General features: G+C 46.5%; 2 long non-coding RNA genes across 2 annotated transcripts; both read left to right on the forward strand.

Moving 5' to 3' along the window:
- The first annotated feature begins 7,165 nt into the window (after window positions 1–7,165).
- Window positions 7,166–8,243, forward strand: LOC131131402 (uncharacterized). The gene is made up of 3 exons (XR_013630186.1): window positions 7,166–7,395; window positions 7,475–7,550; window positions 8,029–8,243. It is a non-coding gene; the product is annotated as an uncharacterized LOC131131402 (long non-coding RNA).
- A 5,731-nt stretch (window positions 8,244–13,974) lies between these two features.
- LOC144901983 (uncharacterized) lies at window positions 13,975–14,606 on the forward strand. Its single transcript, XR_013630187.1, has 3 exons — window positions 13,975–14,236; window positions 14,316–14,391; window positions 14,468–14,606. It is a non-coding gene; the product is annotated as an uncharacterized LOC144901983 (long non-coding RNA).
- Window positions 14,607–26,179: the final 11,573 nt, after the last annotated feature.

Consider the following 26,179-nt stretch of genomic DNA (forward strand, 5'->3'; position numbering starts at 1 on the left):
AACATGAACAGAAAAAGTGTCCAGTGTTTATGTAACATAAACAGTTTTAAATAAACAGTCAATGTGGAGTATAAAGTCGCAGGAATAGCCAATCTATGAAAAAATGTGTTAAAGAGAAAGTTAATGAGAAATCAAAGTTACCTGCATTTCCCATCACTCGCACATTACAGACAATCCAGTTTTGAGCTGGTGGTGTGCACTCTTTCACGGCCTTGGTCACATTTTGGAATGTGGCTGGTGGCCACCAGCATAATTTTCTTTCAGTGTCCACGAACCACGCTGACGGAACGATGTCCACCTTCTTGTAGCCATCAGTGTCAACTTCATCCACAAACTCGACCACACTGAATGAGGGCATTCTGCAAAATTCATTGTGTTATATGCAGTGTAGCTGAGGCAAAGCCACAAACATTTTGCACAAAGGCAATAATATCAGTGGTTTTGTGAAGTCTGTCACTGGAGCACTGGCAAGCTGACCAGACAGTTTTGATAGTAAATATACTCCAAGACATGTCGAATCAATGGGGTAGCTGAAAAAACATGCCCCTGTCTCAAAAAGTTCATACACTACATGTGTTTCTGCTGCAGAATGTACAATGTTCCTCACAATTGCAACTCTGCCCCCCAGTTCAAAACAATTAGAACCATGGGAGTTTGAGATTATTGTGCCTTTGAGTTTATATAGTTTATATTGAACACTCTGATGCATGGAAAAATCCTTTGGCAGTGGTCCGCAGGCATTGGGCTGTTTCAGTTCAACACCTTCAGGCATGTCTTTTGACATGTGAGAAAGTAATTGCCTTTCATAGACACGTCTGACAATTTGTTGCACAGGACCCTGTGGTCTTCTCACCATTTTTTTCAACTGTCCCAAATAATTCTCAAAAGGAAAACATGACACTGAATCAAGAGGGCCATATTTTTCAGCATCATCAGCTAAATGTATGAGACTGTGTGTATTGTTAACCAGAAATTGAGTCCCATATATCTTAGCAAAGGCAGTAACAAATAATCTTAACAATTTTCTGGCAAAACCACAGAACTCTCTACACAAAGGAGACAGAAGTATTCTCATTGCACATGACAAAACCAGGAAATTTCTGTAATGTTTACTGGGCAATCTTTGAAAAAGCACAACTGGCCCTGTATACAATAGGAACTGCCTGAATTCTGTAGCCTTCCACTGACTATATTCAGACAAAGATCTTGGCTTTCTGCTGAAGCACCGGGGTAAGCTTTGTCTACAAAGTTTCAAGTGATCAGAGATGGCGGAAAGAACAGAAGTCAGAACCCGACATTGCAATGGCCCCTTAAACCACAATTTACGCACAATGCCCAAGCAAACTAAATGCATGTAGTCCAGAGGAAAATCAGAAACCATGCCAATGCCTAGCCCTTGGAGAGGTGATTTAGAGTGGTGGTGGTCTTCGTCAGACATTTGTTCAAACTGAGTGTCTGTCCTCAGGCTGGAATCCATCTCTGGAAACACAACTCTGCTGTTAACATAAACGCCATACTGTGTGCAACGCTCACAAGAACTATAGCCACTGTGACCTTTGATACATTTTAAAAAAGCTCTTGCTGGAGTGTCACAAATAAAAGCATCTGGAAGTGGGACATTGTACCGTTTCCCACTTAACATTACACCAGTAGTTGTGATGGCTTTCAAATCTTGAATAAAATCATGCATGTAGTCGTTCACAGATTCAGGTTTACAGGGACCTGCATATACACTTTTGCTTTTTGTAGCTCAACTATTTGGCCTAAAATAGGCCACAGCTGCATATTTGAGCTCCTTGAAAGAGGCAGCCCATCAACATTCACCCGGATAGTCAATGTGTCTGTTGTCAGTTCATGCTCATTTGTGTTTTTCAGTTCTGACAGTATTGCACTTGCAAGCCCAAAGTGGTAGTAACTTCCCTGTCCCATTTCTTTGACCTCAAAGTCTTTCATTGTACCAAGGAGAGTTCTGGGATCCTTGGGTACATCCAGACCTAGCTCCAAGAGTATTGCCAGTAACTCTGACAGTGCAGAATGAGACACCTGACGATTAGCTGCCCATTCAGCTAGTTTCACCTTCGCATCAGAGTGAGGTTGCTCTTCAGTAAAATCACGAACAGGATCCTCATCACAGTCAGACGACATGTACAAGTTATCATCACTGTCAAAGTCCAACTGCAGATTTAAAGCCTCATCAGGATTATTCTCCATATATTCCTCAACCTGCACATCCAGATCCACCGCCTGCACTCCTTCATCAGTCGCCTGCACTCCTTCATCAGCCACCTGCACTCCATCATCCGCCTGCACTCCTTCATCACCCGCCTGCACTCCTTCATCACCCGCCTGCACTCCTTCATCCGCTGGTTGCACCGGCTGGTCCACAGCCTCCATGGCAAGGGCCATTAAATGCTTCTGCACTCTACATTTGATTTTTCTCCTCCTCGTCCTTGAATTTCCATGGAAGCAATCCATTTCGCTAAAATACACAGGAGACCATAGTGTTTTCCACATGTCATGTGTAAAATTACTTATACCACATCATAATTTTGTTCGGTTGGTTTGAGGTAACTAGGCCTCCTGTGTAAACACAGCCCACTAAACAAAAATATAATGTAAACTGTAGGTCTAATCTAAAATCAAATTCAACTTTTAGCCTTTCAGGTGGCTTAACTTAACATCACTAAGTGGGGAAAGTACTCACTACTCAGTGGCTGAAATATTTTGTTTTTAATTCACAAGGAAACCTGGCTTTAAAATTAAGAAAAGCGGGGAAGAGGGGAACATTTTTTCAGAGAGGGATCTCTACATTACTTGGGGGTGCACAACGGTTAATATTGTTTCAGGAGTAACAACACTATTTAGCTAATTTAATTAAATATTGTGTCCATCATCAGCCTACCATCATGCACTTCACCTGGCCTATTACAATTTTGTAACTTGCGAATGCAGGAATATCAGAACTGAAAATGACAAATGAGCACAAACTGACAACATGTACATTGTGCAAATATGGCAAACTAATAAATTTAAATTACTTACGTGGCAAAGAACACTTTCTGGCGGTGTGATCTGGACAATTCTAAATGGGACAGGAAGACAATGGTTGAGAGAAGTTAACAAGGGGCACTTTCTATAATTATTGTTTTTGCACAGGTAAATGCTTTGTGGTTAACATTCACCCACCAACCATAAAATACAATTTCAGGTCAAATTCACAATTTTAGCACAAACTATATACTAGCTTTAACTGTATAGCCAGCCTAGATGTTGAACAATAGGTGACTTTTTTTCTCTCCAAGTTATTATGTCAGATGCACTCACACATATTAACTGACGAGATGATAATTAAACTCATTGAATCCCTAAATGCTACATATTAAGCTGTTAAGTAACACTCTCAAAACAAGACCAAAAAAAAGACAAAAATGTCAATATCTGCCACCATAGTACTACTGTACCTTTGTTTCTGTACTCTAGCAAGATATGTTCAAAGCTTGAGCAGCTCTGTCTATATAATAAGTTGTTTTCAATTCACCCACAGCAGTGACGAAATTCCCTCCAAAAAAATCCCACTCAAAATGAGCTTTCCAATCAAACCCACCTCACTTTGGAACCAGATTACTATCTGTCATAGACAGTGATTGGCAGAACGTTCAATGCTAAAACGCAATACTATATACATCAATATATACCCTCGACCAGTCGACTAATTACGTTTAATTAACTATAGCTGGTAGCTAAACCATTCGTTAGCTCGAAGGTTAGCCAAAACACTTGTAAGCTAGAGCATTAGCAGAGTTCAAACAGGCACTTTTGCAAATTTCGCAGTGTCTTAGCTCGCAATATGTCTATGGTAATGATGGTTTAATACATGAATATTACATGATAGAGATAAAGATATGCTACTCACCAGTGACGAAAGCGCGCTGTTGCTGCTGACTGTGGACTGACTGGACTGCTGCTGTCGGCGGGGTTTGGAAGAAATTCAAAATAAAAGCACGCGCGCCAAGTGACGGTTACGTACGATCTAAAAACGTATAATAACTTCACACCATTTGTCAGCAATATTCCTGCACATATGGAGCAAATTGCCAGCACATGTCAACTACAACAAAATATAATAATATTTATAATAATTCACAAAAACAGGACGGGGCTGTACAGTACAGTACAGTATCTACAGTTAATGTCTATAGTTACCGTATTATTAGGAAGATATAGTATTATATTATATATATATATATATATATATATATATATATATATATATATAATATATATATATATATAATATATATATATATATATATATATGTTTAACTGGTATTTTGGTGTTTTTAAAGATGCAAACAACAAATGGAACAGCTGTTCAGCAGATAAAACACATAAAAACAACACAGCAAAGCTGTCTAAGCTTTGGCCTGTATAGCACAGGGTCATGTGCTTTAATAATATTAATAATAATGATGATGATAATAATCATAACAATACATTTTATTTGATGGTGCCTTTCAAGTCACCCAAGTCACCTTACAGAAACTAAAAGCCTACAATCACATCAAACATTATTAAATCCATCTATCTTATCTTCACTATGGTCGCGGGTATGCTGGAACCTATCCCAGCTGTCTGAGGCGGGGTACACCCTGGACTGGTGGCCAGCCAATCACAGGGCACATATAGACAAACAACCATTCACACTCACATTCATACCTATGGACAATTTGGAGTCGCTAATTAACCTAGCATGATTTTGGAATGTGGGAGGAAACCGGAGTACCCGGAGAAAACCCACCCACGCATGGGGAGAACATGCAAACTCCACACAGAGATGCCCAAGCGGAGAATCAAACCAAGGTCTTCCCGATCTCCTGTGTGGCCTATACATGCTAACCACTCATTATTAAAACATCAATCTAAAAAAAACAAGTGCAGGGCGCAATGTACAACAGTGAGTATATCAGTTTGACATTTGAATGTTGTGATGGAGTCTGATTGTTTGGGGAGGTGTAGTCTGGGTGCCGATAGCTGAAGGCTTGGGCACCTACGTGTAATAGTGGTTGTGGAAGGGGCTGTTTTTTTTCCCGTATCGTGGATACTGTATTGTACTGGGAGTCATTGAAGCTGGATGAGAATAGGGGAGATGCGTCAAACAATTTGTATGTAGCTGAGTTCTGAATAACTTGCAGTCTGTTGAGTTTGGCAGGGAGCCGGGTGAAGAAGGCATTGCAGTCGTTAATGCAGCAGGTAACAAATCATTAACCGGGATTTTGATGCTGAATTGGACAGTGATGGGCAGAGAATTTTTGGAGGTGGAAGAAGGCAGTCCAAGCTTGCACTCTGGCCACAGGAACAAGCACAGGAGAATTTATATTTGGTATCAAGGTGAGAATTTAACACAGCCTACTATAAATTACACCTGCCCTGAAACAAGTGTGGATTAATTGAAATATGCCAGCCTCAGCCCTCCAGAATCTTTAAGTCTCAAAATTCACTTCTGAGGTTGCGTCTTGTAGGAGTGTTTAAGTCCGAGACACTTTTGTTATTAAAAAAAAAGAGGATAGTCGTTTGCTAAATCCTGGGGCCAAGAGTGTGTGCCCAAACTTTGGGACCAGGTGTTCTAGGGCCCGAACTGCAGCCATTTAAAATTTGACACAATTTTTGCAAACTTAAGTTAGCATAATTGTAAAAAATACAAAAAATTAAATTATTGAAGCAACAGTGCTATCTATACTTCCATCTCATGCCCACTTTGTGGACTCATATCCCTTATAGGTCCCATATGGTCAGCCCACATGGGCTTCCTTTGTGGGACCCGTGTTACTGAAACCATATGGGGCCTGCACAAACCTGCCTACTTCAAGCCGATATTCACTTAGCCCACTCTTGTCACTTACAGGGCCCGCATGGGGAGCCTGTATGGGTTAACCATGTGGGCCCAAGGTGAAGGAACAATGTGGGGCCCAAGAAATGATACCCAGTCCTGACCCATGCCCACTCTGCCCACTTATATCACCTATGGGACCCATGGAGTTGGCCCACATGGGTTTTTCATGTGGGACTCATGTCAAGTTACGCATATGGGACCCATATAACTTGCCTACTTCCATCTCATGCCCACCTTGTGGACTCATATCCCCTATGGGACCCATGTGATCAGCCCACATGGGCTTCCTATATAGGACCCATGTTACTAAAACCGTATGAGGCCCACAAAACCTGCCCACTTCCAGCCAATGTCCACTTATCCACTCCTGTCACTTACAGGGCCCACATGGGATGCCCACGTGGGTTAACCATGTGGGCCACAGGTGAAGCAACAATGTGGGGCCCAAGAAATGGTACCCAGTCCTGACCCATGCCCACTCTGCCCACTTAGATCACCTATGGGACCCATGGAGTTGGCCCACATGGGTTTTTCATGTGGGGCTCATGTCAAATTACCCATATTGGACCCACATAACTCGCCTACTTCCATCTCATGCCCACTTTGTGGACACACAACGCTTATGGGACCCATATGGTTACCCCACATGGGCTTCCTATATAGGACCAATGTTATTGAAACCATATGGGGCCCAGACATTTTGCCCGGTTCAAACCCATGCCCACTCAGTACCCATGCGGCCCCTTTGATACCCATATGGGGCCCACATGTGCATGTTGGCTGGGTATTAGCATGTAAATAATGTTTAAAGCTATTTGACAAAATAAAAATGTTTTACTGATAATACATTTTACAACATCTAAAAATTTCCACAATAATGCCTCACTGAGGCATTTTCATAATTTCTAATCTAAACTTAATTACATCTAAAATGCATTTCCCATTCTTAAAGGGAATGACTTTGGACTTACTGTACGTCTGTGTTTGCTGTAGCCTTTTCATTTGATGTATTTGCTGTTTTTGGTAAATGGCTGCAAGTTCATTTATGTAGCTGAAATTTTAACTTATTTTTACGAGCTCAGTTCATTGTCAGAATCCAGCAATGATGTAGACAGTGAAAATACCTGACACAACTACCCCGACTAAGTGTGGCAGAAGGGCTGTGCGCACCCTCCCACTGTGGGCACAGCACCTGTTTTACTCTGGTTAGTCTGATTGATGGGCGGGACCGCACGGCTATATAGTGGGGCTGGATCTCGGGCACTTCCTCTCTTTCTCTCCTTCTGGATCCGCGGCTCCTCGTGGCGGCTGTGGCGTGGCGTGGCGTGTGCCGGGGTGGATGAGCCGGTGGCGTGGTCGGCGAAAGTGCCGTTGGCGTGCTTTACCAGCGAGGTGTGCGTTCTGGCAACAGCGTGGAATTGTGGTGGTGCGGGATCAGGCTTCGCCGCTGGAATTTTGTGTGTGGCTGGCATCGAGGCACGAATTCCCTCCCCCGCAGCGCACAGGTAGCAGGCCGTGAGGCTCGTTATTCGTGTAAGGTGCCAAAAATGGCACAATGGTGACACGATCTCCCTCTCGATGCAGTGAGGCGGGCTGCTGGTTCTGTGGGGTCAGGTTGCCCTGCTGGGGGCCATTCTGAGTGTGGTCGTGTTTCCCGTAGGTAAGTCGGCGATGTCCGCCTTATTCTTTTATTTTTATTTTACGCTCCTGACTGACTGTGGTGCTTTCTGCTGCAGCCTTTCTCCATTGGCTTCTGTGGTGCTGCGCTGGTGGTGGCCCAAGTGGCATTATCTCCACCGCTACAGCTCCTGAACTGCGCTGCTGTTTTGGCTCTGTCTCCTTTTCTAAATTGGGCTTTGTTTTACTTATTTCCTGGTTCGAGTCCACCCATCGCCGTTATCATCTTTAATTTTAGGTTTAATTAGTTGTGATTAAATTCTTTATTTTCTGTTTTTGTGTATTATATTTTTGGTGTATATTTCAATTGTGTTTCGTTAATACTGTTTATTCTGTTTATTTCCTTATTATTTGATCATGTGCCTGCGTGTGTTGGTGTTCTTTTTATAGACAGCTGTACGAAGCATTGTGGCCTGTTTTAAGTATTCTTTTCTTTTGTGGACAGGTGCTGTGGGCTCAAGGTGGCGACCCAATCCTGGTGGTGGGTTTTTGCTCACAGATCTGCGTGTGTGTGGTGTCACGGGTGTTTTAGTTTCTTCCTCCCTTCACGATTTTGAGTTTGGGCCGCCACGGTAAGTCCCAGCTCTGTTCCCTTTTAGTGCCACCTACAGGTCAAAATACGAACATGATCCACAGCTGATGTGTCTTAATATTGTCATTGCAGTAAAGAATTATATTTTTCTATACCCTGTCTCTTTGCCCTGTGGTAATTTCGAGCCTGTGTGTCCTAGTCTAAGTTAAACTATTTCCTGGGGCGAAATCCCCCAGGTGGCGTTGTTGGTATTGGTCTTCAGTCAGAATTAGTGTTTTCAATTCCCACTTGCCACATACTTGGCGTTGTCGGCAGGATACCACAGTTAAAAGGGCAGAGACTTGGTTGTTTTTTTTCTTTTTTTCCTTTTCTTTTTTATTAATGTGGTTTACCTCCTGTTTTTTTTTTTTTTTGTCATTGATGATTATTTGTCGTCATAGAGCCAGAACAGCAGCGTTATTCCCAAGCTCAACTTTAATTATCCTGTGCATCTGTTTTTCGGGTGATGATGGAGGAGGAAATGCAGCAGCTCAAAGAGTTGGTTTTGCAGCTTAAGGCGGACAACGAGCGACTCCGTCGGGAGTGTGCGGCCTCTCCCGGGGCCTCCAGTGGGGCTTCTTCGGGCTCTTCAGCTCCGGCAACAGGTGCTGTTTCAGAGAGGTTGGTTGTGATTCCGAGAGACCGTAAGTGTCCCATTTTCAATGGTAAGACAGGCATAGGGATTGTTGAGTGGGTGGAGGAAGTTCAGGCATGTGTACGCGCTCGCCACCTTTCTGCTACTGACCAAGCATTGTTTCTTTTTGATCATTTGGAGGGAGAGGCAAAAGAGGAGATCAAGTTTCGCTCCAATGAAGAGCGCAGAGACCCAGCTCGGGTCCTGGCCATTTTAAAGGAGCTGTATGGGTGCAGTCAGTCTTATGTCACCCTGCAGCAGGGCTTCTTTTCTCGGCATCAACAGGAAGGTGAGACATTGCAGGAGTTCTCTTTAGCCCTTATGGCTTTAATGGCACAGGTTGAGCAACATGCGCCTGATAGAATGCCTAATGCAAACGTTCTTCTTAGAGATCAGTTTACAGAGCATGTCCTTGATAGCTCTCTCCGTCGGGAACTGAAGCAGTTGGTACGTCGCAAACCTACCATCACCTTGTTGGAGCTGCGGAGTGAGGCAATTCGATGGGAGAGGGAGGGCCTTCCAGGTGGCGCTAGAGGTCGTAGCTTTTCACTTCCAGTAGCTTATGGCCTCCAATATGGGGTGCAGGGTCATCGTCAACCAGCTTCTCAGGTTGCTCCTCAAGGACCAGGCTTGAGTGAAGTAATGGACCTCTTAAAGCGTCAGCAGGAACAGTTAAACCACTTGGCCCAGACAGTAGCTTCTTTGTGGGCACCTCCCTTGCCAGGCCCTGTGTCTCGGTCTGTAGTTTGCAGGAAGTGCTTGCAGCCCGGTCATTTTGCTCGAGAGTGTGACCGTGACCGTGAGCGTGCTCACCCTCGTAGGCGTGCTAACTCCTCTACAGATTTCAATCGAAATGCTGCACTGCCTTCTCATTCTTCTCAACAGTCGGGAAACTGAAGCCCGCTGAGCTGTTGAGCCAAAGCTCAGTTGGGGAACCTACAGGCTCACAGCCGGATTTGGCAGCTGACCTGATTGCTTCCTGTCCACACATTACTGTTTCCATTGGGGGAGCTAGTGTGAAGTGTTTGGTGGACACTGGTTCCATGGTGTCCACCATTACAGAAAGTTTCTTCTTGGCACAGTTTGAACCCTGGGGCCACGACCGTCTTCGCTCTTGCAATTGGTTGCAGCTGCGTGCGGCTAATGGTTTAGCCATCCCGTACATTGGCTATTTAGAGTTGGACGTGGAATTGTGTGGTAAGGTGATAAAGGTGATTCAGCACAAGGGGGGTCTTTGTTGTGAAAGACCCCCCTTGTGCTGAATCTTCTGCTCCTGGAATCCTGGGGATGAACATCATCCGAAGATGCTATCGAGAACTCTTTGGTGTGTTTGGACCTTCTTTGTTCGAGTCCCCCTCCGTGTCAGGGGCACCTGGTGTTGTTGTGGCAGCTTTACAGAAGTGCCACTCGCTGGCACAGTGAGAGCGTGAGGCAAGCGGGTGGTGCGCATACCTGGTGGCGTCATGAAACTAGTTGCCGCAACATGCCCAGAACAGTTTGCTGGTCAGAGTGCTCTGTTCGAGCCTCCTGAGTCTGGTCTGCCAGCAGGCTTGATGGCTTCTCCATGCCTCTTAAGGGTGGTTCGGGGCACGGTGTATGTCCCAGTTGTTAATGTGGGGACAACTGAGGTGCTGCTGTACCCCAGAACAAGCCTCGGTGCTTTGAGTGTTGCCCAGGTTGTCAGTCTGCCTGCAGGAGTGACCGAGGTGGGATCCTCCAATGCATCTGTGTCTTTTCAGACTGTTACTCCAGTCATCGATGGGGTGGGGTCGCTGGACCTGTCTGCATTAACTGAGCGGGAACAGATCAACGTAAGATCATTGTTGTATAAGTACAGCTCAGTTTTTGCAGCTCAAGAGGGGGATTTGGGGTGCACAAACCTCCTCTCGCATGATATACCTCTGCTTGATGATGTACCGGTCCGACAGAGGTATCGGCGTATCCCTCCCTCAGAGTATGAGGCGGTGAGGGCACATATCAACCAGCTGCTCGAGTCACAGGTAATTCGGGAGAGCAGTAGTCCATATGCATCGCCCATTGTGTTGGTGAGAAAGAAGGATGGGAGTTTGCGGTTGTGCGTGGATTACCGCCTCCTCAACAGCAAGACCAGAAAGGATGCTTTCCCGCTGCCTCGCATTGAGGAAAGTTTGGATGCCCTTTCTGGGGCCCGCTGGTTTTCTACCATCGATCTGGCCAGCGGGTACCATCAGGTGCCAGTGGCCGTGCAGGATCGTCCCAAGACCGCCTTTTGCACACCCTTTGGCCTTTTTGAATTTAATCGCATGCCTTTCGGCCTCTGTAATGCTCCCAGCACCTTCCAGCGGCTGATGCAGAGGATGTTTGGCGATCAGCAGGGTCAATCCCTGCTGCTGTATCTTGATGACATCATTGTTTTCTCATCATCTGTTGATCAACATCTGCAGCGGCTGGAGATGGTGCTGGGTCGCCTTCAGAAGGAAGGCTTAAAGGCCAAAGTGGACAAGTGCGCTTTTTTCCAACAGCAGGTGGCTTACTTGGGACATGTCATTTCAAACCAGGGGGTTTCTACCGATCCCAAGAAGGTTGAGGCTGTGGCTAACTGGCAGCGGCCCCGTCATGTCTCCGAGCTTCGCTCCTTTTTGGGATTCGCCAGTTATTATCGGCGGTTCGTTGAGGGTTTTGCCAAGCTGGCTAAGCCTTTGCATCAGTTAGTGGCTGACCTTACAGGCACCAAGTCAAGGAAGGGGTCCAGTCAGGGTCTGGAAGCCGCATGGACATCTCAATGTGAGGAGGGATTTAGGGCATTGAAGTCCAAGCTGGTCTCCGCCCCAGTGCTGGCTTATGCTGATTTTTCGCGCCCCTTCATCCTTGAGATCGACGCGAGCCATAGTGGGCTCGGTGCCGTGCTTTCTCAGCAGACAGATGATGGTGTGAGGCCAGTAGCTTATGCCAGCAGGGGCCTCCGGCCCACTGAGCGCAATATGTCTAACTACAGCTCTATGAAGCTGGAATTTCTTGCACTCAAATGGGCTGTGACAGAGAAGTTCCGGGAGTATTTATTAGGACACAAGTTCATCGTGTACACTGACAATAACCCATTGAGCCATCTCAAGTCAGCCAAACTCGGAGCTACAGAACATAGGTGGGCTGCTGAGCTTTCTGCCTTTCATTTTGAAATCAAGTATCGTTCAGGCCGCAGCAACAAGAATGCAGACGCACTGTCGAGGCAATATCTACCTGCTTGTGAACTATCTGCCCTGCCCCTGCCTGGCGCATCGGTCCCCAGCGGCATTCATCAGAGCCCACGTCATGGTCCTGTGGAAGCTCGTCAGTCTCTGGTCAGTGTTCTTCCATCCCACTCTGCATCCGACCTCTCTTGGATGCAGGAAGATGACCCTCTCTTAAAGGAGGTGTTGGTCTTTTGGCGCAGGGGGTCCCTCCCCACCTCCGGTGAGAGACAGCGGCTATCAAAACCCGCCATGGCCCTCCTACGCCAGTGGGACCGCCTGGTAGAGGAGGATGGCGTCCTTTTTCGTCGGATCTTTCGGCCAGATGGTGGAGAACAGTTTCTCCAACTTCTCTTGCCTGTGGCGCTCCAGCAAGAGACTCTTTGTCAGCTCCATCAGGAGCATGGCCACCAAGGCATAGAGAGGACTACAGAGTTGATCCGACAGCGGTGTTATTGGCCAGGGATGTCTTCAGACATCAAGAACTGGGTTCAGAAATGTGCACGCTGCCAAGTCGCTAAGGACTCAGGGCAGGTGCCACATAGTTATATGGGCCATCTGCTTGCCTCGCAGCCTAATGAGATCCTGGCCATGGACTTCACGCTGCTCGAGCCATCCCGTAATGGGTTTGAAAATGTCTTGGTTTTAACTGATGTGTTCAGTAAGTTCACGGTGGCTGTTCCCACTCGTGACCAACGGGCTTCAACTGTGGCCCAGGTTTTGGTGTCTGAATGGTTTTATAAGTTTGGCGTTCCAAGTCGCATCCATTCAGACCAAGGTAGGAGTTTTGAGGGCTCGTTGATTTCCCAGCTCTGTTCCTTGTATGGTGTCGCAAAGTCCCATACCACCCCTTACCATCCGGCAGGAAACGGTCAATGCGAGCGGTTTAATCGAACTCTCCATAACCTCCTGCGTACTCTTCCAACCTCCCGAAAACAGGACTGGGCCTCCTGTCTACCTCAGGTGCTCTTTTGTTATAACACCACTCCACACCAGGGCACCGGTGAGTCACCGTTTTATTTGATGTTCGGACAAGAGCCTCGACTGCCGGTGGATTTTCTGCTGGGGCGGGTCCGGGAACCTGTGCCTGGCAAGGTACAGGACTGGGTTTCTGAACATCAAGCTAGACTTCAAGTGGCATTTGAGGGAGCTCGAGAGCGACTGATGGCTGCAGCTGACAGACGGAAGGTGAGGCATGACCAGCGAGTCAAAGTTGCACCTCTTCCTGTGGGTCAGCTTGTGTACTTGAGGGACCATGGCGCCAGAGGGCGACACAAGATTCGAGATTTCTGGAGCTCAGTGGTCCACCAGGTTGTGAGGGCCCCTGCAAGTGGTGGAGCAGTTTTCACCGTGGCCCCAGTGGATGAGTTGCATAAGGCCAGGAATGTGCATCGGGACATGCTTAAGGCTGTACTCCCGTCTGAGGCTGTAGTTCTTTCTAGTCCAGCTTCACCCTCTCATCAGCCTTCTATGGCAGTCTCAGCAGATGATTCCACTGACAGTGAGTTCTGGTTTTTGGTGTCGGAGACCCCTGCACCACCACATTCTGTGACTTCTGAACCCTTGCAGCCTTCACCTGTCCCAGTTATGTCATCCGCAAGGGCCGGACCCAGTGCAGTGATTCCTTCGGCTTATGGGGATTCCTCCTCTCCAGCTTCCTTGCTGCCCCACCATGACCAGCCAGGTACTAGTCAGCAGTCCCTGCGACGAACTGTTCGTGCTACTGCTGGCCGTCACCAAAATGTCCATCATCTTCCTCGGCCAGCTGGTCCTTCACACCATGCGACTGACAGACCACAAGACCCTGTGTCTAGCTCCCAAACAGCAGTTTTTAGACCTTGGTGTTAGTTACCGGTTTTCTGTTTATCGTCGGGTCGACGATACAAAGAGCGGGGGTAGATGTGGCAGAAGGGCTGTGCGCACCCTCCCACTGAGGGCACAGCACCTGTTTTACTCTGGTTAGTCTGATTGATGGGCGGGACCGCACGGCTATATAGTGGGGCTGGATCTCGGGCACTTCCTCTCTTTCTCTCCTTCTGGATCCGCGGCTCCTCGTGGCGGCTGTGGCGTGGCGTGGCGTGTGCCGGGGTGGATGAGCCGGTGGCGTGGTCGGCGAAAGTGCCGTTGGCGTGCTTTACCAGCGAGGTGTGCGTTCTGGCAACAGCGTGGAATTGTGGTGGTGCGGGATCAGGCTTTGCCGCTGGAATTTTGTGTGTGGCTGGCATCGAGGCACGAATTCCCTCCCCCGCAGCGCACAGGTAGCAGGCCGTGAGGCTCGTTATTCGTGTAAGGTGCCAAAAATGGCACAATGGTGACACGATCTCCCTCTCGATGCAGTGAGGCGGGCTGCTGGTTCTGTGGGGTCAGGTTGCCCTGCTGGGGGCCATTCTGAGTGTGGTCGTGTTTCCCGTAGGTAAGTCGGCGATGTCCGCCTTATTCTTTTATTTTTATTTTACGCTCCTGACTGACTGTGGTGCTTTCTGCTGCAGCCTTTCTCCATTGGCTTCTGTGGTGCTGCGCTGGTGGTGGCCCAAGTGGCATTATCTCCACCGCTACAGCTCCTGAACTGCGCTGCTGTTTTGGCTCTGTCTCCTTTTCTAAATTGGGCTTTGTTTTACTTATTTCCTGGTTCGAGTCCACCCATCGCCGTTATCATCTTTAATTTTAGGTTTAATTAGTTGTGATTAAATTCTTTATTTTCTGTTTTTGTGTATTATATTTTTGGTGTATATTTCAATTGTGTTTCGTTAATACTGTTTATTCTGTTTATTTCCTTATTATTTGATCATGTGCCTGCGTGTGTTAGTGTTCTTTTTATAGACAGCTGTACGAAGCATTGTGGCCTGTTTTAAGTATTCTTTTCTTTTGTGGACAGGTGCTGTGGGCTCAAGGTGGCGACCCAATCCTGGTGGTGGGTTTTTGCTCACAGATCTGCGTGTGTGTGGTGTCATGGGTGTTTTAGTTTCTTCCTCCCTTCACGATTTTGAGTTTGGGCCGCCACGGTAAGTCCCAGCTCTGTTCCCTTTTAGTGCCACCTACAGGTCAAAATACGAACATGATCCACAGCTGATGTGTCTTAATATTGTCATTGCAGTAAAGAATTATATTTTTCTATACCCTGTCTCTTTGCCCTGTGGTAATTTCGAGCCTGTGTGTCCTAGTCTAAGTTAAACTATTTCCTGGGGCGAAATCCCCCAGGTGGCGTTGTTGGTATTGGTCTTCAGTCAGAATTAGTGTTTTCAATTCCCACTTGCCACATAAGGTTGATGTAGATGTAGATGTTGATGACACCGAGGAGGAGGGTAAGCAAGTTACGGTGAAATCCTGTGTCCAGGGCCAAAAACGGACATGGGACAAGAGACACTATTGCCTGTACTGCAAAAAGGCTCAGAGTAAAATGGCACGACATCTAATTAGGAAACACGGTGATGAAAAAGAAGTGGCCTTAGTTAAAGGTCTTCCACGATCAGCAAAAAAACGTCAAATGTTGGAGCAAATTCGCAGGAAAGGCAATTTTATGCATAACAAATGCGCTGAAGAGGGGACAGGGTGAGATGGTTACATACAGGCAGCCATCAGATCATGCAAGTATGGAAGACTATCTTCCATGCAACATGTTATGGGTTCTTTTCAAAATCAAATCTTTGGAGACACGAGGAAGCCTGTCGAAAAACAACAAGTCATCATTGGAAACTAGGAAACGAAAAATAATTCAAACTGCTGCTTCATCTCTTCTTCCACACAAAGGAGAGACATCGGTGAGGTGCAATCTCATTGTGAGCAGAATGGTGATTGATGATACATATATCAAAAGAAGAAAGAAATGACCCAATCTAAAAAAATAAAAATTAAAAAAAAAGAAAAAAAAAGAAATGACCCAATCATATGTGAGTTTGGTGATGGACTCCTGGCCAAACATGGAGGAGATAAATCAAAAGATGGATATGCAAGTCAAAAGATGAGGGCGCTGGGAAGATCCATGCTTGCTGCAAAGACCCTTGACAAGGGGCCAACACTCAGAGATGTTTTAGTGCCTCCCAAATTTTCTTTAGCCGTGGCAGCAGCAAAGAAAACATCAGGTTTCACCCTGTCCAAGTACAGGTACTATAAACCATTGCTTGCTTTAAAGTCAGGGACATTCCCTAAAGGCAGTGCAACATTTTGATTGCACAGTATGTCAAGGCTGAAGACAAAACAAGTGCTGGCAGAGTCAGAATCTTCTTGGGATTGCTGAATGCAGAGTGAGATCTCTATGTGTCTTGCAATACGTGTACAAACTTGGAAGAGGATTGATGGAATAAAAAAGAAATTATCCCAATCACCGAAGATGTCATGAAGCTTCATAAGGTTTTAAAGTCTACAGAAAAAGAAGCAAAGGAAAAACTCTTGGAAGGACCTAATCCCAGAGCCTACAAGACTCTTATTACTCTTATTATTCTTTTCAACAGAAGACGCCAAGGCGAGGCAGCAAAGATAACTCTGGAAACTTACAGAAAGAGGAACATAGATGAACCAAATGATGATGTTATGCATTGTCTATCAAAATTAGAGCAGATTTTGTGTCATGAGTTTACCAGATTGGTAATCAGAGGGAAGAGAGGATGGAAGGTGCTGTCATGGGGGCCTGTCAGATGTGGGAGCCACAGACAAACTATCACGATGCATGGAGATTATGCTTGTGCTCACTGTTCCCGAAGTTTTGGAACCGCTGGAGGGCTGTCCCTGCATTGTAGGAGCAAACATCTGAGCGTGTACTTCGCTGGTTCAAAAGACCAGGAGCCGGGCATGGGTACCAGAGTGCGTTGGAACGAGAAAGAGACCAAAAAACTTTGGGAAAGAGTCCTTGCCCCGACATTTCTGGAGATGAAAGGCTGATAGAGTGGCTTAAAGAGGAACTCATTATAACCCCCCCTGGGGACACGGTACGAGGCCTCCTCTATGGTGAAAACTTGCTCCAGGTTACACAGAGACCTGGACGGGTTAACAATTAAAAAGGTCGGGGCAGAACTCAAAACTGTCATTTGGCAGATGGGTGGATGCCAATGGAAAAGCAGACTGACTCTCAGGACCAGAAGCACCCGAGCTCTGAATCGGGCTAGCCGTGTGAGGGAAGAAATTGTTACTTGTGTCCTGAGCTGACCCACATGGTTATACCACTTGTTTTGTACTTTCGACTTTCAGTGCTTTCGACTTTCGCACACTGATCACACTTATACAACTTGTTTTGTACTTTCAGTGCTTGCTATCGCTTTCGCACACTGATACAACTTGTTATAACTTGTTTTGCACACTTATTTGTATTTTCCGGGATAAATATTATGCCCATATCCTGATAACGAACTAGAATGTTGTGAGACATTGAGGTGCCTGAGGCAGAGGACGGAGGCAATGACTCCTCTCCTGCGGAGACAGGCTGGCCACCTGTTTTCGTACGGGCGAGTCTATAAAGCATTTGTTTTCTCAATCCCGGTTAGAGTCTGCTGTGAACTGTGCACGAGTGTCCAGCTTTCGGTTTCCAGATTACTCTACCAGGGTGTTTTTGGCTCTCCGCCCTCTGTCAACGGTAAGGTATGCTATTCTGGATCTGAACTGTGTTGATTGGAGTGTTATGTGGGGGCATGGGGGTGACAGCTTGTGTCTAGCATAATAACTCATGATGGGAAATGTTGTGAACTGCTGTATATTTTATTATTAAACATCACTAATATATATACGGTCGTTTGTGGTCATTTCTCTGCTGCGATCTCTCCAAACTTGTAACAAGGTATTTCATAAAACATTTTGGCGTCACGAACAGGATGCTTTTTGAAAAGGAGAGAAATGTTTAAGAAAAAGGAAAACACTCCCGCCGCGAAGAGCAGAGTTGTTCCGGGGTGGGGGGCAGCGCCGTGGAAGACCGTAGCTGATAAGTTGTTGCAAGCGGGGAGTTCTGGTCCGGAAGCATGGACAGAAAATACCGCTGGTGTTCATGATTTGATTAAGGTTTTGTCTGGGGTAGTGGTAAAACCAAAAGCTCCGCTTGGATGAGCTGTTAAGTGCATGTGGGCATGCGCGCAGGCATGGAAAATTCAGACAGAAAAATACACTAGCCTGGAGCATTAAACGTTGAAACGTTGATAAAGTTAAAATAGAGAATCAGATGTTACAAACCAAAATAACATTGCTGGGGTGCAAAAAAGCTAATTTACAGCGGATGTGTGAGAAGGCTGTTGCTAGCACGAGGCATGTTACTCGCAAGCAGAGGAAAAATCTCAGGGGTGATGAGGTGAAAATACGAGCTTTTGTGATAAGTGGAGGATAATCCCGATGCCTGGGATCGAGAGGAGGATTGGGAGAAGTTTTTCCCTGATCTGTATCCTGACCCAGAGCAGGGGGAGGGGGATGGTGAGCTTCGTGTAGCTAGACCTGTACAGCGTCGGCGACGCGTACAGAGAGCGGTGCCCCCTGCTGAGGAAAGGGTGACCGATGCTCAAGGTCAGCAGTTGTATGATGATCGGGGACAGCCTTTGATTAATTTGGTGCCACAGCCGCAGCCCCCTCCCAAGGACACAGAGATACTGGAGGATTACACTGCTGATGAGGTGCAATACCTCACTAGAAAGTTCAGACAGCAGGAGGGGGAACCCCTAGATCTCTGGCTGATACGAATAATGGAAGAAGGGGCTTGGCAGACCTCGGTAGATAGAATCGATGGGCCGAGGTTTTCAGGGCTGTCTCGCTTAGTGCCGGTTAACTCAGAATATAGACAGCTAACTCGAATGGCCGAGAATACTACGGTAGGGCATTTATATGCACAAGCTGTGGAGAACCAGTACGCTATGCCATCAGACTGGCCCCCATTAGATCAGGGCTGGCAAACTATGAAGGAGGCAAAGCAGCGCTTCACCCATCTCATGGCAAGGGAATTGTTGTTCATAGGGCAGTTGGACCACTAATATGATGCGACGCTCCCGAAAAATGTGAGGGATTTGATGATTCGAACGGCACCTTCACAAATCCCTTCACATTTCGTGAGGACGTATCATGCTCATCGACCAATGGGACGCAATGGACGGTAACATCAGGCGACACTGACATCTGGATTTCAACTGAGATCACGGGACGCAGGTCAACAATCTGGGTCATTTTGGTAGTACCACAACATCAGCAGGTGACACACCCTACGTTAATGCCAATAGTGACATCATGCACACACATGGCCCACCAGATGACACATAATGAGATTCACTGGGAGATAAGGTTACCATCGATACCACGCAGGCCACGAGGGAACAGCGCGCGTGGTATGATACACTGTTAGGGGGAACAGGAACTTTGTTTGGAGTATTCAACACCATTGATGGAGAAGTTACATGATCCATGTTATCATCCACAGGTCAGGCGACAGCTCATGGGTTCCGCAGGGTGGCACAATGGATGAAACACAGAAAGGGGGAGATCATGTAATAGACGCATTTCTGGGTTGGAACATTGATATGTGGAATGCAACATCAGAAGTTTTACACAATGTTACAATGACGTTAGTATATAATAGTACCAAATGTACCTTGCAAATGCTTAATGCTAAAGTTCAGCAAGAACGTTTGTTGAGAACATTGACCTCCTCAGCCGTGGAGACACTTATGGAACATATCGGACCGCGTATGGTTACAAGTTAGACCTAGCCTGACTCACACTGTCAAGGAATGTGGTTGGAAGTAAACGTAACCCGACCCATGACCATATGCAGATATCGGATTTTGCCATTAATAGTGGGAAACCATTATTATTTCTTGAAAACGCATGGGGACTGGTTTAGTCCACAGACTAACCTGACTTATGACCTGGAAGGTTGTGACGTAATGGACAAAGGGACTGCATGCTTACAAATGCAAATATATCGAGACCCATGTTTTACGAATGACACGGCACTGTGTGATTGGAATGTGGAGAAACCTGAGGACTTGCTATATCAGATAGGGCCCCACTCTATTTGTGTAGCAACAGTGAATTCACATCCCCAGTTGCCAACGACACCGTTTTCCGGATGTTTATGGGACGTGCATCTGTTTACCTGGCACAATCAACCGTTTCGATTGACAAATTTCAGTTGGACGAACCGACTGTCTGCTGTGCAATGGCAAGCCCTATCGCTGCCTTGGCAGGTGGATCTGACACGCTTCAGCAGCGCACTGAACCGTTCGGAGACACTTAAGCATCTTGTGAAAACTCATTTGACAGATGTGTCCAGGTTGCAGGTGTCCACCATGATCGCCCGGAATGAGGTGGTACATGCTGCCAGAACAATTGAGCAATCTTCGGCTCATCACTGGTGGGATATATTTACAGGAATGTCGGTAACAGCACGACAACACATAGTCCCTCCATTATTGGTTCTTATCATATGCTTGGCTTTAATAACTTTGGGTAACTTCTGCATGTTTTGGTATATTAGACGCACCCGAGCTATTTTGTCGCAACAAATTTATCACGCAGTTTCTTGAATAATGAGAATAGAACTATACCATGATTTGGGGCCGTTTGGGAGGGATATAACAAAGATGGTTGTGGAAGCTGACCCTCCGGGTCATCATGTATCCTGGTGGCCAAGGCGTTCGGACCCCCTGCACTTAACATTTCCTGATCGTATTTCTATGTATCAGGTTGTTATTGGGCATATGTTGCGCGGGAATGATAACATAATGGTACTGTTGCAGCAGGGGGATGCCTATGTTAATTGGATGTTTGAAAATGAGGATGATCTACCTGAACGGTTTATCAATTAATTGATGGTTTCAGCTCAGGCCACAGGGTGGGATGAAGGAAGAAATTGTTACTTGTGTCCTGAGCTGACCCACATGGTTATACCACTTGTTTTGTACTTTCGACTTTCAGTGCTTTTGACTTTCGCACACTGATCACACTTATACAACTTGTTTTGTACTTTCAGTGCTTGCTTTTGCACACTGATACAACTTGTTATAACTTGTTTTGCACACTTATTTGTATTTTCCAGGATAAATATTATGCCCATATCCTGATAACGAACTAGAATGTTGTGAGACATTGAGGTGCCTGAGGCAGAGGACGGAGGCGATGACTCCTCTCCTGTTTTCGCACGGGCGAGTCTATAAAGCATTTGTTTTCTCAATCCCGGTTAGAGTCTGCTGTGAACTGTGCACGAGTGTCCAGCTTTCGGTTTCCAGATTACTCTACCGGGGTGTTTTTTGCTCTCCGCCCTCTGTCAACGGTAAGGTATGCTATTCTGGATCTGAACTGTGTTGATTGGAGTGTTATGTGGGGGCATGGGGGTGACAGCTTGTGTCTAGCATAATAACTCATGATGGGAAATGTTGTGAACTGCTGTACATTTTATTATTAAACATCACTAATATATATACAGTCGTTGTTTGTGGTCATTTCTCTGCTGCGATCTCTCCGAACCTGTAACAAGGTATTTCATAAAACACCGTGGAACTAAGTATTGGAAGATGCAGACAGAGTATGTTCGAAACCGGAAAGCCCTGGCAAAAAGAATCCTGGAAGGCACAGAATGACGAACATGTCCAATCCCTACTAAAATAGTGGAAGAACATTATAGAGGCATATGGGAAACCTCTGTAAAATTCAAGGGGTTGAGGGGTTCTCCCCAACACTGACAACTCCCAGTTATCCACTCCAATCTCGGCGGGTGAGGTTTGTGCTCTTTGAAAAAAGATCAAGCCTGGGAGTGCGCCTGGCTGCGATGGGATCACAGTGAGCAACACCATATCTTTGGACAAAAAGGGTGAAAAACTGGTGAAACTTTTTAACATGCTGCTCCTAGGAGGGTGCCCAGGTGTATGAAGCGCAGCCGTACCACCCTTATTCCCAAAACAAGTGACCCTGGAGCAAATAAAGAACTGGCGACCTATCACAATTGGGTCAGTGCTCCTCAGACTTTTCTCGGCAGTGTTGCATAGCAGGGTCCGAGAGGTCTGTGCGCTCATTCCCAGGCAAAGAGGATTCATTCAAGCCCGGTTACTGCTAAGTGGCATTATACGACGTTCTGCTCCTAAAAGAAAGGTTCTTGTGGTTGTGTTCATTGACCTTGCAAAGGCCTTTGACACGGTGGCCCACAATCTCACCATTGAAGCCCTCCTTCACCGGGGGGTAGATGTTTTCCTGCTGGAGCTCCTGAGTACGTGACCTCAGTCTCACTTTACACCTTTACAATCTACTGTTTGTTTTAATGTTTTGCTGTAATCAGGCAGTGCTAGAATCGTACTTCCTACTAGTACTCTTTTTCACAATGCTTTTTCTGCCTCTGTCAAGTCAAACTAGTTTCCAAAAATAATTTAGATAAGGCAAACATGAGAAAAAGACATAAAAATAAAAATACTGTTCATAGCCCTCATTAAGGGAATAATAATTTTTTGTTGAAATTAACAAGTTATTTTTTCTAAATTAAACACGGGAGATCAGGTGGGAATAATTGAAACCGGAAGTGGAATCAGTTTTAAGCGCACCTGGGCGTCTGCATGAGGGCACTTCCTTTTTTAGCAGGTAAGGCTGTGGGATCGAAAGGTAGTCAAACTGCACCCCAAACCTTGCGCGAACTGGAGCTACAAACTGAAGAGGCAGCCGGTAAGAAGCTCCCTTTAATATTAGCGCTGTGGCTTGACGCGCCCGTGCCACGTAAGGCACGGTTCTTTTTTTTTATGGATGAGACGGCCGCCGGTGACGCGCGCCTCACTTTAGTTATTGGTACTAGTTTAAAAGTATTAACACGGTGCAGAAAGTGGGATCTGGAACACCGTCGATCGCCTGTGTCGCGTAGGTGCACACGGCGGCTCGCGGTAGTTCATTTAATTGGCACCAATTGAGCTGATCAGCGAGCTTTGGGCATTGAAGGAACGCGCTATGCTCATTTCTTTGCAGGGGGCTTATATTATTTGAAACCTTATATAAATACTTGTATATGTATATTATTGTGCATATTATATATATTTAGAAATAGTATGTATATTGTGTATACTTATACATTCCCCTCTTTATTTTAAGGTTTTCACCTGTGCTGTGCTGCGCTGTGCTGTGCTGTGCTGTGCTGTGCTGTGCTGTGCTGTGCTAAATAAAACTCAAAAAATAGCGAAAGCATCGAGTGAATCCCATCTTTCTTCAGTGTGGCTACTCGGACCCCCTTTTTCAAGTTCAGGGGATGCGCAAGGCTAAAAGCAACTTGACAGTGAAAACCGGAGCCGGGAAACGGGACCGCTAGGAGAGTGGAAATCCGGGAGCTTCAGCTGGATCAGCTAGAGGGAAAACCTGGAGTCCTGGCGGGAAACAGGCAAACGATAAGCTTGGGAAAAGGCATCACCAAGAAAGACGTTAAGGCATCAAAAGAGTTCTGTGAACAACCAGCAGGTGGAGACATGGTGGACCAAGTAAGTGGAAAAGCTGTGGAGCTACTTAAAGTGGAGAGGACAACAGCCAAGAGAATGTTTTCTCGCCTGGTCAACAGTATAACAAGAACATATGCTGATATGTCTGAAGAGGAGCTCAGGGGCAGCTACAGTAAACTCACAATTGAGGCTGGAAAGGTCATGCAAGCAAATGATGATGTGGAGGCCGGACTTATTGCAGGGCTGGAGGCGGAGTTGGACGCAGGTGAAGAAGCTGTGTTAACCAATCAGCAAAAAGCCGATCTGGAAAAAACTGCAAAAGAGTGTGAGCTAAAGCTAAAAGAGACAAAAAGCCTAATCCAGGAAGTTCTGTGGGCCAACTTTGGAAGGATTGAGATGTCAATCGCAGTCCAGGCAGCAGAAGAGGAGTGTGAGCGTGTTGCAGCTGTTCAGCCAGACATCAGCCAGGAGGCGTATGATTTCATGCTCAACCACCTGAAGGGTCTGGCAAAAACTGCAAAGGAAGCGTACAGGCAGTGGCAGCAATGGGTCCCTCCAGATGCACGGCATGGATTTCAATGCCGTCTAAAAGAGCTTGATCTCCACATCCCCATGTTGGTGTCTAGAAAGGCTGATGTCATCCAGGCCAGAATAAAGGATGATGCTGAAAGACAGATGCAGTCATCGATTAACTTGAGTAATTCCACCCCATCCATAAAGTTAAAACCAACAGCCCTCCCCAAGTTTAGTGGCAACAAACGTGACTTTTACAGGTGGAGGAAAGACTGGGAAGCACTTCAAAAGCAGGGGGAGCCAACCGGCTCAAAAGAGGTTAAGAAGATTCAGCTGCTGGACAGCATTGATGATAAAATCACAAGAGATCTGCACCTCACCACTTACAACACTGCTGATGACATCTTCCGTGTCCTGGGTAATCGCTATGGCAACCAAACCTCTATCGCCATTGAAATTGTGGACGAGTTACAAAAAATGCCCGCTGTCAGGAGTACTCAGCCACGGAAGATAGTGGAGCTGATTCAAACTGTGGAGAAGGCACTTCAGGACCTGAGTGACCTTGGAAGCACAGATGCTATCAAAAATCCTCTCGTCACAAAATCCATTGAAAGCAAACTTCCAGAAACTCTCAAAAAGGAATGGCTTGTCTATGTGGCTGATAGAAGGAATGCTGTGGCCCCAGAGAACCGATTCGACAGCCTCTTGACATTCCTCAAAGAGCAAGAAAGCATATATGAGCAGCTCGAGCAGCTAAGAGAGGAGGAGCCAAGCAGGAGAGAGCCCAGGGTGGAGCCAAGACATGCCAGAACCAGGTCAGCCATGGCAGGCAGCAGCTCTGTAGGGTGTGTGGTTTGTGGGGACCCAAAGCACAGAAGGAAACTTTACTTTTGTAAGCAGTTCCGGGGCCTAAAGCTGGCAGAGAGGAAAGCTGCTGTTAGAAAGTTGGGGGCGTGCAGAGAGTGTCTCGAGGTCCATGATGACAGCTCCTCCTGCAAACCTGGCTTTCTGTGCAGAAACCAAGACTGCAAAGATGGAAGCACTCCTGCGCACCATTATTACCTGTGCCCCAACGCTGAGACAAGGGGAAATAACGCAGGTCAGAAGAGGAGCAGATTTGGTCCAGCGGAGGATAAAGGCAGGAGGAGATACACAGAGGAGCAAGAGGAGTTCTTCGGTAAACTCTCACCTGAGCTGGCAAAACAGTGCAGAGACGTGTTTTCCAATGTTGCTTCCAGAGTCTTCAACACTGTAAAAGACCAGCCGGGCCTCTTAATGGAAAATGGGCTACAAGAGCTGCCGGTGGTAATGATGCTTCTGGAGGTAACAGCAAATGCTGGCCAGAAGATTGGAACATTAATTGATTTGGCGTCAGATACCAATTACATAACCCACAAGGCTGCAAGTAGGCTGAACCTCAGAAGTGAAGTGATTACACTAGTTGTCCACGGAGTGGGAGGAATGAAGGCTTGTGTTGAAACAAAGCGATACCTCCTGAAGATTCGAGTAAAGACCCCCAAAGGCACTCTCAAACCGCACCAGTTAGTTTGTTATGGACTTGACAGCATTGCAGACGTCCACAGGCATGTAACACCAAGTCAGCTCCAGAAGTTCTTCCCAGAAGTGTCACTGGATGAGCTGGTGAGACCAAGAGAAATAAACCTGCTCATCAGCCACAGGGAAGGTCGACTAGCGCCTCAGAGAGTCAAAGCCGTCGGGGACCTCGTGCTGTGGGACGGGCCCCTGGGAAAGACTGTTGGAGGATCACATCCTGAACTCTTTGAGAAACTCGCAGTGTCAGCCCACATGTCCAAGACACACTTTGCCAGATCAATGAGAGCAGCAGCTGTTAAGTATGAGGAACTCACCAACAGGGACCCAGAGAAACCTCCACCAAACAGCCAAATCACCATGCAGATCCAGGAGTCAAAGACTTCAGCCACCCATCGGGACTTCCTAGAGTGGTGGAGGTGGGACCAGATCCGTGCTGTTCTTCTCAGGTTCAGGGGTGGAAAGTATGCTGCCCTGGGGGACATTAGGAAAATGTATAATTCAGTCTGGTTGGAAGACAGAGAGGTGCACCTGCACAGATTCTTGTGGCGTGACTCAGAAGAGGAGGAACTGGGAGAGTACGCCATCACAAGAGTAAAAATTGGTGACAAGCCAGCAGGGTGCATTGCACAGTTAGCAATGCGTGAAACTGCTAACCTCCCTCCTTTCACCCACCTTCAAGAGGAACGGCAAGTTCTCCAAAAAGACAGCTACGTAGATGACATTCTTACATCTCACAACGACCTAGATCGACTGAAAACCATAACCGCAAATGTG

This window comes from Doryrhamphus excisus, linkage group LG17 (genome assembly GCF_037039965.1).
Source record: "Doryrhamphus excisus strain RoL-2023G ecotype Guam linkage group LG17, RoL_Dexc_Guam_v1.1, whole genome shotgun sequence".
Lineage (NCBI taxonomy): Eukaryota > Metazoa > Chordata > Actinopteri > Syngnathiformes > Syngnathidae > Doryrhamphus > Doryrhamphus excisus.